The sequence below is a fragment of the Euphorbia lathyris genome, chromosome 10, assembly GCF_963576675.1.
Source record: "Euphorbia lathyris chromosome 10, ddEupLath1.1, whole genome shotgun sequence".
Taxonomy (NCBI): domain Eukaryota; kingdom Viridiplantae; phylum Streptophyta; class Magnoliopsida; order Malpighiales; family Euphorbiaceae; genus Euphorbia; species Euphorbia lathyris.
Genome location: NC_088919.1, coordinates 61,350,829 through 61,363,203, shown reverse-complemented (window position 1 = coordinate 61,363,203; position 12,375 = coordinate 61,350,829).

Genomic DNA, 12,375 nt, shown 5'->3' with positions numbered 1-12,375 from the left:
ATCGTTTTACTTTTTTTCGTATGCATTCACGAGCATTATTGCAAACCCTTTGGGTAATTTCCGCGAAACCTCTAGCGAGAGTCCATTCGTCGCTCGAAAGAGGATAGCGTAAGTTCCCCCTTACAGTAAGGCGCCAGAGGGTCCCCATCCATTCGTTAGGGGCGAATCTTAGCGGTCCTATGAGGTCCCGCGGTCAGCCGTGTCAGCATATAGTAGCCTTAGAAGTTTCCATAGGATTACCCGTTACTATTTTTGATGTGATAAATGAATCAGTTCGTGTTTTCAAACCGCCATGATACGTGTCTAATCCTAAATTATGTAAAGAAAATGAGACGATGCGTTAATATATACTCATGAATCGACATACTAATTACCCTAAAACATCGAAACGATTTGAACTAAAGACGACTTAGTCATCTCATATGAATGAACATGTGCGAGCCGCCTTGTCCCTTTCGGTGTCCCGACGAAGGCACGTGTTCAGGAAATACGTTATGACGTAAGCACGTATTAGTATTAATCAGTTCGGTGTTAAGGATAGTTACATTTCGATACAAGAGACTATATTAACGGTAGCCGTTATTCACATTCTTTAAATAAATTGGGATAGAACGAGATCACGACGAAACGAAAATGAAGAACATTTCTGTTTCGAACGACCTTGTTGTAACGTGAAAAGTTTCGCACAAGTAGCCCGTCCCTTCCGAATAAAAGACGAGCTTTTACGTTATGCCTTGTGTCATTCTTAAGAGAAATGGACGTGTCCGCAAAAGGTGACTAAGAAAAGAAAAGCGAAAAATGAACTAAACGACCAAAATCATTCTGAATCTACGATATATGTCAATCCCGAGAGTAGTTAAAGAAAATAAACCAATACCGTTGAATACGTGCCTCGAACGAGTGTATACCCCGTTTAAAATCTCGAAGCCGAATTAAGCCAAACCATATAATTGCGCCATATGGACGAGACTGCGGGTTTTGACTAACGACTCGATCATTTCGACCATTACCAAAACTGCAAGAAATATGGCCCGATATACGTGTTTGCTTAAATCGTGCCTAAAGGAAGGAAAACGGTGATGTCCTCGCTTCGAATAAACACGCGATTCAACGAAATGTTAATTTTCTATAACCACACTGAGATGATATATCCCGTGGATTGGGAGGAACAAAGAGTTGTAATTAGCAGAAAGATTATCGTGCGCTCAAAATAAGACTCGCCGTCTTTTCACGTAGCAAAATGAGCAAACGAATCCTCGACGCTAAGAACAAACGCGTTACGCGATGAGTCCGTTCCCTAAAATAAAATCCAAAAGTGATTCCATCACTAAATAAACACGTGGTTACGTCTCTCGATAGATCCAAAAGGTCCCGTTGTAATCCAAAAATCGAGACACGAACCCACACGAACAAAAGGGAACGAGTCATTGACAATAACGAACGATTGGACTAGAAGAATAACTCGAACCACGTCTAAGAACTGAGATGCGCTCAAAGGGAGTCAAAACCCGAATTAATGCGTCTCACGAAAGGACGAAAGACGAGTTATTCCGAAAGGACAATCCAACTTGGTCGATTTCTTAGTCACTGAACGTTGATACGTCAAAACGAACTGTATTGTCTGATGAATGATTTATTTTTCCGCAATAATCGACGGCATCACGCGTCCCCGGGACCGTAATGTGAGCCAAAAAACCAAAATCCTAGGAAAGAGACCTGGACCAACGAGTGTGTGGAGGAATAATGGTGGAAGAGAGATGTTGTGATACGTGTAAATAGAACTAACGTTTGTTCTTCTTATCTTATAATCGTAAATAAATAAACGCACACACCACGAATCATGCATATGAAATCATGCATACATACTAATGGATACCGTTCGCGCAGACGTCATCATTAAGCGGTTGTGGTTTCGCGAGAGTAATCGGCTTGTCAGACAGTTTGATCAGTCGCGAGTAGACAGTCCCGAATCAGTAGTTGTGGCTTCTGAATCATCTTCATCCGAGTATACTCAGTCTTCCATTAGTATGTCTGCAACCGACGAGAAGGTGGCTGAATTGGAGAATTCTGTGAACAATATCAACGACCAGCTGGCCGCAATCTTGGCCCAGCTAGCTGAGTTAGCACTGAAGGACAACAAGAGTGGTAGTAAGCGTGCTGAGAATGAGGTGAACGATGGCCCTCGCTTTGGGAATGAGGAGGATTATCAGGATTATGTCCGAAAACAGTTAGAGAAGGAGAAAGCTAAGGAAGAGGAGTGGAGGCAACACATCACACAGGAAGTGCAGGACTTGCGCGGAGGAAGCTCCGGGAGTCAAGATTTCTATAACTTGAAGAATTGCTTGACAGCAACAGCTTTGCCTCTGAAATTCCGGCTCCCTGACATGAAAAAGTTCGATGGAACTGGAGATCCCACCGCTCACATGAATCAGTACGTTGCGGTAATGAAGCACACGATCCTGACCGAGGATTAAGTCTTGGGGATGTTTAACACTTACCTGGAGGGGGCTGCCCTCACATGGTTCCATGCGCTGCCAATGGTGACAAAGAAGGATTGGAAGGAGTTAGCGAAGTCATTCATCGCTCAGTATAGTTTTAACACCATGTTGGAAGTCACTTTGAAAGAGTTAGAGAGCACTAAGCAGCAGACTAGGGAATCCCTTTCAGACTTCGTGAAGAGATGGAGGGCTAAGGCCGCGGTCATGAAACAGAAGCCGCTTGAGCAAGATCAGATCCGAATGGTGATTGGCAATACGTTGCCATATATTAAGAATGAGTTGAGATATATGCCGTTCACAGATTTCAATCAGATGTATAGTTGTGCCTTGACTGTCAAAGGCGATGGGGAGCCGAAGAAAGCTTATACCAAGTGGACGAAGTCTGGATATAGTGTCGGAGGGCCTAGCGCGAGTACGGAATCTGCGACAGTGAAAGTGGTTGATCTTAATGCTATCGAAAAGAGGCGGTTCGCCAAGTTCGATCAGACCTATGCGAAAGTTTTTGAACGTCTGCAGAAGAAGGGGTTGTTGAAAGCCCTTACCCCGTATAACAAAGCTCAACCTACTCCGCAGATTCAGGCTAGAGGGTATTGTGAATTCCACAGCAGTTATGGACATACGATTGAGAATTGCGAGAGGCTGAAACACGAAATCCAAGATTTGATTGAGGAGAAGAAGATAGCTGATCCTTCGTCAGCAAACCCTTCCGTTAGGCACAATCCATTGCCTAATCATAGGGTGAGCGTGATCGGAGTTGGTTTGACGGAAACTGTAGTGATGGAATCTTTTGAGGAAGATGTAGAGGAGTTGTTGGACTCCGTCGAAAGAAGCAATGTAGGAAATGGTCTGTATGTGTCCTTCTTGGGTGAGGAACAAGAGGATGAACCAATGGAGGAAGGATCAGATGGTGGAGCACCATACGACGAGGATAGTGCCGAAGAGACCGGAGAAGGGTCGTCTCGGACTATTGTGCCTAATTTGGGTTTGTTCAGTGGAGGAAGGGATCCCGAAGTGCACTTGCGTGAATATATGCATGACATGTTTATTGAATCCTTCGGAGTAGATGAAATTGCTCAGTGGTTCCACCATTCGCTAGTGGGCGAGCCTTCGGAATGGTTCCATTCTTTACCTGACTCTTGCAAGCACGATTGGGATCGGTTGTCAGATTTGTTTCTAGAAAAGTATCAAAGAGTTGAGGATAGAACTGCGGAGCGCTTTGCAATGCAGATTGGACCCATCAAACGTCCATTGCCAAGGGTGAGCAAGTATAACGGCAATAAGGACCCTATGGAGCATCTTTACTTCTACTTGTCGGCTATGACAGCCTTGAGTTTCAAAGAGGAAGAGATCACTAGCTTGTTTTGTAATTCATTGATGGGTGAACCGCTGATGTGGTATATGTCGCTGCCGATGTATGTTAAGACCGATTGGGCAGCTATGACGAAGAGATTTATCAAGGAATATACGGTATGGATGCTAGCAGAGCAAACTCCTGATTCCCCGTCTTACCAAACACCTGATGCGGTGTTAGCAATGCCTAGGTATGGTGGATACCGGGATCCTGTAGAGCATGCGAGGATATTCCGCGATCATATGTATAACGATGGATTCCCACAGTGTGAGTTGCATGAACATTTTCCGGAAACCTTGATGGGGGAAGCCTTATTGTGGCATCAAGGTCTGTCAGAGGAAGAGATGTGCCATTGGATACCGCTCCGAAATGCCTTTGTGGCGAGATATGAAATGTACATTCCATGGACGGGATCCCTGGATGATCTGGACAGGATTAGGCAATTCCCCGAGGAACATTTTGTGGATTATGCTAGAAGGTGGAGGCACCGTTATGAGCAGTGTAATGAGACAATGAGCGATAAGGTGCAGCTTATGTGCATACAACGAGGTGCTATTCCGTTGGCCGCAAGGAGGATGAGCCGGGTGTCCCTCCTTGACTATGATGAGTTGATAGGTTGGGCTTTGTACGGATCAGCGGATCCCTTTTTCCTGAATCCGAGTGTTCCTCACGTCATGGATTTAATGGTCGTAGACATTTGGGCGAGTTCCTCGGACGAGGAGGATGCCAATTGGAAGATCCCTATCAACATTTGGGACGAGTCGGATGACGAGCCGGAAGTTGCGGTGATGACGAGATCAGGTCGTGTGGCCGAGGGAAAGGCACCAATGGTAGAGACTGAGATTGGAGAAGGTTCGGCTCCTAAGCCCGACGACCAAGTTCTTGAACAGTTGAAGAAAACGCAAGCTAAGTCTACGGTCTGGGAAGTTTTATGCCACTCTAAGTACCATCGTGAGAACCTGATGAAGGAGTTGCAGAATTTGGTGATCTCCACCGACACTGAGCCGGCAGCGCTAGTAGGGGCAATAATGGCCCGAAAGAAGACTGAGATCACGTTTACCGACGAGGATCTCCCAGAAGAGGGGAAGGCTCACAACAAGCCATTGTATATCCGAGCGGAAATTAACGGGAAGAAGACTAGCTGTGTGATGGTCGATGATGGATCGGCCATTAATGTTTGTCCTTTGAAGCTCTTGTCGAAGTTGGGAGTGGAGAGAGGAGACTTGACAGCTTCTGAAACAGTGATCAGAGCATACGATGACAGCCGTAGGCATATTGAAGGAGTCTTCAAGGCCAAATTGAAAGTAGGGCCGCATGAGGAAGAGACTGAATTCACAGTGTTGGACATCCCGGTAACTTTTGCTGTGTTGTTGGGACGCCCTTGGTTCCACAAGCTGGGAGGTGTGCCCTCCACGCTCCACCAAATGATCAAGTTCCCTTTCGGGGAGGAGATAGTAACAATTAGAGCTGAGAAATTGAGCTCGGTGGCAGCATTGGGAATTGAGCCTCAACTCTTCTCCGGATTCCAAGTCTCTGGGATTTACGAGTCGAGCATGACCACCGATGTGGTAAAAATGATGAAAGGAGGTTTCATCCCGGGAATGGGATTAGGAGCACACCATCAAGGGTTGTCGGAGTTTCCGGATTTTAAAAGTCAGAAAACCCGGAGGGGTTTGGGATATGAGCAGGGGAGTCCATCCAACATGAGTGCAGAAGGAAAAATAGGCTTGAGGAAGCATTTTGTAAGCGAGGGGCATGGAAAGCCATATTCGGGAACCTCCGAGTCGTGGACTAGCACGGAAGGAAAGATTCTGCCGGGGTTTGAAATCTTCAATGATGTCGCCGACTGGGGCAAAGGAAAGGCAAGCTGCTTTGTCGAGGAGATCATGATGCTGGATTCAAATGCCGAGGAGCAGGTCATTACCATTGAAGCGGCTACAGGAGCTAAAATTGAGCCTAGTACCTCCAAAGTTCATGAGAAGTCCGAAGATATTGAGGATGAAAATTGTATTACTGCTTTGTTTGAGTCAGATGATGTAATCACCCACGCTATCAATGAAATGAATTCTGATTTTGCTTACTTACTTGATGTTGATCATGATCATTCCATGCATTCTCATTCATATAACATGCCTACATTTGAAATCAATACAATAGAAATGTCAACTTTCAATCTTGGTATGGATGAAAATCCTAAACTTATACAAATTGCTCAAGAATTAACTATTGAAGAGAGAAAAGAATTTGAGGGAATAATTAAAAAATACAAAATTGTATTCGCGTGGACATACGAAGACATGCCTGGAATCGATCAATCAATCGTAACTCACCGTATTCCAACATATCCCGAGGCGAGGCCCGTAAAGCAGAAGCTCCGACGTATGAGACCCGAATGGGCAGATAAGATCAGAGAGGAGGTGAAGAAGCAGTTAGAAGCAGGATTCATCGAAGTGATCGACTATCCCCCTTGGGTCGCAAATGTAGTGCCCATCGCGAAAAAGGATGGCAAAGTGAGGATGTGCGTGGACTACAGAGATCTTAACAAGGCATGCCCCAAGGATGAGTTCGCCTTGCCTCATATCGATGTATTGATCGACAGTGCAGCATCAAGCGTCTTACACACAAATGTGGATGGTTTCATGGGCTACATGCAAGTTCAGATGGCCGAAAAGCACAAAGCGAAAACCTCGTTCACAACAGAGTGAGGAACATACTGTTACAAAGTGATGCCATTTGGTTTGAAAAATGCCGGGGCAACCTACCAGCTAATGGCCACAGCCCTGTTCCATGACATGATACACAAGGAGGTAGAAGTCTACGTGGATGACATGATGGTCAAATCAGAGACAAGAGAAGGGCATTTTGCCGCACTCGAGAAGTTTTTGGCCCGAATTGCAGAATTCAAGCTAAGGTTAAACCCGAAGAAGTGCTTTTTCGGCATTTCGTCGGGGAAAATCTTAGGCTATGTAATCGGAAATAAGGGAATTGAGGTAGATCCCGATAAAGTGAAGGCTATAAAGGAAATGCCAGCGCCGAGAAATGAGAAGGAAGTGAGGGGGTTTCTGGGGCAAGTTCAGTATATCAGTCGGTTCATAGCAAGACTCACCACAATCTGCGAGCCAATCTTTAAGTTGTTAAGGAAAGACCAACCTGTCGTTTGGAATGATAAGTGTCAACAGGCGTTGGAGAGTGTCCAAAGTTACTTGTCTAATCCGCCAGTGTTGAGACCGCCTAAACTGGGAAAGCCACTTCTCCTCTATGTAGCAATTGAGGAGCGATCTATCGGAGCAATGTTAGCTCAAGAGGGAGACACCGGTGTGGAACACGCGGTGTATTATTTGAGTAAGAAGTTCCTAGAGTATGAGCTCAAATACAACATGATCGAAAAGACATGTATGGCAGTGGTGTGGTTAACGAAGAAACTGCGGCACTATTTCCAATCGTATAAAGTGATCATTATTTCTCGGATGGACCCCGTGAAGTATCTATACCGAACTCCATCCTTGACGGGGAAGTTAGCCAGATGGTTGTTGCTTTTGTCTGAGTTTGACATTGAATATGTGACGAAGAAGGTTATCAAAGGAAGAGCCGTGGCAGAATTTTTGGCTAATCAACCCCTGAATACAGAAGAAGAATAGATAAGCTATGATTTCCCCAATGAACATTTGAATGCAATCAAAGTTATACCGTGGAAAATGTTCTTCGACGGAGCAGTTAATTCGAATGGAGCCGGAGTAGGAGTACTACTTATCTCCCCGGAAGGAGAAAGAATCCCGATGGCGAAGAAGTTATCCTTCCCCCTTACCAACAATATGGCCGAATACGAAGCATGCATTTATGGTTTGGAGTCATTAGCAGCACTGGGAGCGTCATATGTCGAAATTTGGGGTGACTCCAAGTTGATCATCGAACAGGCACAAGGAAACTGGGAAGTGAGAGAAGAAAGGCTACGTACGTATCTAGATCAGCTAGAAGGGTTGGCATTGAGATTCCAAGAATGTCGCTTCTATCACATTCCTCGAGCCCAGAATCAGGTCGCGGATGCCTTAGCCACTTTGGTGTCAATTTGGGACAACCCCTGAAACCTTGCTTCGAAACCATTGGTATTGAGAAGATCTCACAAACTGTGCTACGAAGATGTAATGCTGTTAGGGGCAGGTGAAAAACCGTGGTATTTCGATATCGTGAACTTCATGAAAGATGGAACATATCCGGCAGAGTCAGAACCTAGGGATCAAGCTATGATTAGAAGGCTAGCTCGTCAGTTCGTCATCCATAACGACTTGCTTTATAAAAGGCACATTGACGGATTACAACTAAGATGCTTGGATGCGGGTGAAGCCCGCGAAGCGATGGAATCAGTACATTCGGGAATTTGTGGAGCCCATATGGGAGGAGCAGTACTAGCTAAGAAAATTATCAGACAAGGCTTCTATTGGCTCACCATGGAAAGAGACTGTAGCGAGTATGCGAAGAAATGTCACGATTGTCAAATCCACGGCGATTGCAGTCATCTTCCGGCCATGGAACTACATGTGCTAGCACCTATTTGGCCATTCGCTGCCTGGGGCATTGACATCATCAGCGAAGTAAGGCCTAATGCTTCAAATGGACATAAGTTTATTGCAGTCGCCATCGATTATTTCACCAAATGGGTAGAAGCAGAGTCGTTTAACAAACTGGGATCCAAGCAGATGAGAAAGTTCATTGAAAAACACTTGATCACCAGGTTCGGAGTGCCTCATCACATGATCACGGATAACGGAGTCCAGTTTCAGGGGGAAGTAAGGAATCTTTTTTGAGAATATGGCATTGAACATCACAGGTCTTCTCCGTACCGTCCACAGGCTAATGGGGCAGTAGAAGCAGCTAATAAGAACCTTAAAAGGATCCTCGTAAAGACGGTGGAATCACATCGGAACTAGCATGAGCACCTCCCACTCGCGTTGTGGGCTTATCGCATGACAGTCAGAACCTCGACTGGGGCAACGCCATTCTCCTTGGTATACGGAACAGAAGCAGTTTTGCCGATTGAGATTGAAAAGCGATCGTTGAGAATCGCAGTGGAAGCAGAAATCCCCGAGACGGAATGGATGAAGAGGCGATGTGAGCAGTTGGCTTTAGTTGATGAGAAAAGGATGGAAGCCCTTTACCATGTACAGTTGTATCAAAGAAGGATGGCTCGGGCTTTCAATAAAAAAGTTAAGACCAGCCCTATCAAAGAAGGAGATTTGGTGCTGAAACAGATCTGTGTGACGCACACCGACCCGAGGGGGAAGTTCAGGCCTAACTGGGAAGGACCATTCATCGTGAAGAAGATGCTAAGTAAAGGAGTGGTGAAGTTAACCACAATGGACGGCATGGAATTCTCCGAACCTACCAATCTTGATAGGCTTAAGAAATACTTTTCGTAAAAAAAAAAAGAAAAAAAGAAAAATAAAGAAAAATTCCCGATAGGTTGAAAACCCGCAAAGGGCGACCTATGCAACAATAAGGGAAATCCCAATGGGTGAAAACCCGAAAGGGCACTCATTTAAAAATTCCGGGATAGTAAAAGGAGAGGAGAAAAATCGCCGGGATCCGAAAACTGAAAGGCAGGTCCTGGTAACAATAGTTATGACTTGAGCAATTACAAAAACAATGTATAAGAGACTAAGTATTTCTGTTGTTTGTAAATAAATAAAGGCCTGAATATATTTGACGAGAATGATTGGAATCATCATAATCTACTGAATACATGATAATATGAATCACGAGTTATACATTTCCTATCCTACTTTTCACAAAAAGCCTACCTACTATCCACCCCACTCCCTATACATCAGCTATACATCGGGGAAACCCCAATAAAAGCTAAAAAGCAACAATGAAAGCTACAAAGCAATACATAACGAGCCTAATACGGAGGGAAGTCCCAATAGTTCTCAAAATCTCTCAGGTGAGATGCCCGCTCCGCAGATAGTGCCTCCTCGGCAGCACGCGCTCTCTCATCAGAAACTCGCGCTCTCTCATCAGAAACTCGTGCTCTCTCATCAGCAGCTCGTGCTCTCTCCTCTACAGCAAGGCGTCTGATCGACTCATCACGCGCCCTCTCCTCGACGGCAAGGCGACCCTTAGTCTCCCGTCGCATCACCCTCGACCAGTGGTCGTTCCTCTCTTGATACACATGACCAACTCGGGCATCAGCTTCCCGCACTAGCTCACTCTGTCTCCGCTCATGGGCATGAAGATCACTCTACAAAAAAAAAAAAAAAAAAAAACAGATAAGAGGCAGCATAGGCAAAAACATAAACCATACATACATGCATACATTTCACTACACTAAAGTACAGTAATGATACATACCAGGTGGTCGGTGCAGCGCAAGCTGAGGCAATCTCGTAGGAAGCCGGATAGATCCACGTAGTCTGTATAGGTCTCCCTAGTGGTCAGTGAAGCGTCCGAGGGATCAAACGGGACCCTCGAAGAGAAGATAGGAGGGGCCGCCTCAAATCCCGCATAAGGTGTCCCAGACTCGTCATAGCGGATCGTAGCATAATCCCTCCCGTAGCCTGGTATAGGCACGCCTATGGACGATCTCTCCGGTTGGGCTGCGCTGGAGGACTCGCCGACGAAGTAGGGCTGAGTCTGAGTGCCATCAAAAAAATCAGATAAGTGGGCACTCCTCCAAGATCCCTCCTGCAAAAAAAAAAACACACAATAAAACCTCCGAGCATATCATGAATAAAATGAAAAGAGGGCGGAATCACTTACCGGAACCTCCGCCTGACCAAAGACGGCCTCGACCGCCTCTCTCAAAAACACGTCCGCCACTGGATCTACCTCCATCGCTGCCGCCGGGGCATCCCTCGCGCTCAGTAAAGTGGACAAATAAGGCTCGCGGCCCCCGGCGTGAATCCACACCGCTCTACCAACATACCTACGGGTCAGGTCCCGACGAATGACCGATAAAGGCAGGGTCCGTACCGCGAACATAGAGATGGGGATCTCACCCGGCGTCCAATGAGCGTCTCTAACCCCGGTAATGCCTCGATCCCCTAGATACCATGCCCGCACGCAGGGGCCGGTGAGCACACACTGCTGCTCCTGGATCATCGACACGTATGCATACTCAGGGCCGAAGTCGAGGTCATCCCACCTGAACTGAATCTAAAGCAAAATACACAAAGAGAAAGTCAGAAAGGCTCAAACCAAAATCTGGCACGATGGGGCAAAATCTACCTGACTCAGGGTCAGCGAGTCGATCCGATCCAAAAGCCGCGACACTGTCCGACTCCTCTCAGCGCTCAAGTCGAAGTCCCTCCATCGAGTCATAAATGGCGGCCTTGGCACTCTCGGTCGAGGTCGAGACCGGCTAGGAAGGATGTGTCTCTCGTATGCCCACACCTGCGATAAAAACAAGGACTAGGAGTGTGAAAAATGCGAAAAAGATAAGACGGATAAGTCAAGAAGGCGTCACGTACCAGCAGGGCAAAGGTATAACCGCCGAAGTCCTTGCGCTTCCGGCAAGTCAGATCCAAGAACTTGTAAAGAAAGGCTAAGCCTGCCCCTGCCCAATCATAAGAAGCCGCTGCATCCAGATCGCTAAGTGCATGAATGAGACCTGCGTGTACCTTCCCGCCCTTCGTGCGGAAAATCGTCTCACTCAGAGCATATACTAAGAAACTACGAACCGCCAGGTCGATAGCGTCAGTCTCGCAGAAATCACATCTACTCAAGAGGCTCGCGGTAGAGACAAACTTCGCTGGAGTAGACTTGGCGCATAGACGAACTCCCGGTCCAATCAAGGTAGCAAGCCTAGCAGGGTCGACCTGTGGTCGCATCATACCAAAGTGGAAAAGGACGGGAGTGTTGCTCCCTCGCAATCCTGTCAATAGAGAAAAATTTCGAGGCGAGATGGTCATCTCCCCAAAGGAAAGGTGGAAGGTGTGGGTCGAGTCAACCCACCGCTCGCATAAGGCCCGTAGGCCAAAAGGATCGCATACCCCGTTGGTGCGGGGCAGCGCTGCAATAAAGGGCTCGAAGCCCAACTCGCGCACGCGGGCTCTCGCCGCGGCGCCTAGCCTATCGTACCATGAGTGAATCTCGGCGGTGGTCCCCGAAATCTCAATGAACTAAAAAGAACAAGACAAGAAAATTTAAATACGACTCCTAAAGCATGCATTTGATAAGAACGCGTCAAGAACAGGTATTCTTTCATTATCTAACCTAGAGACATCCGGTCAGTTAGGACCAATTTTCTGTAAAAAAATCTCTCATGTAGGGTCATTCGCGTAAGGTTGAGTCAATTCTTTGATCCACTCTCGTCTGCGGTGACGAGGAGCGTAAATTAGGTTTTACTATTCACGTACGTTAACGGGCATTAGGTAAGTTTTACTATTCATGTCGTTTTCACTATTTACGTGCATTAGCTAAGTTTTTACTATTCACGTTTTTACTATTCACGTTTCTACTATTCACGTGCACTATTTACATTTTTACTATTCACGTTCTACTATTCACGTGCATTAGCTAAGTTTTTACTAT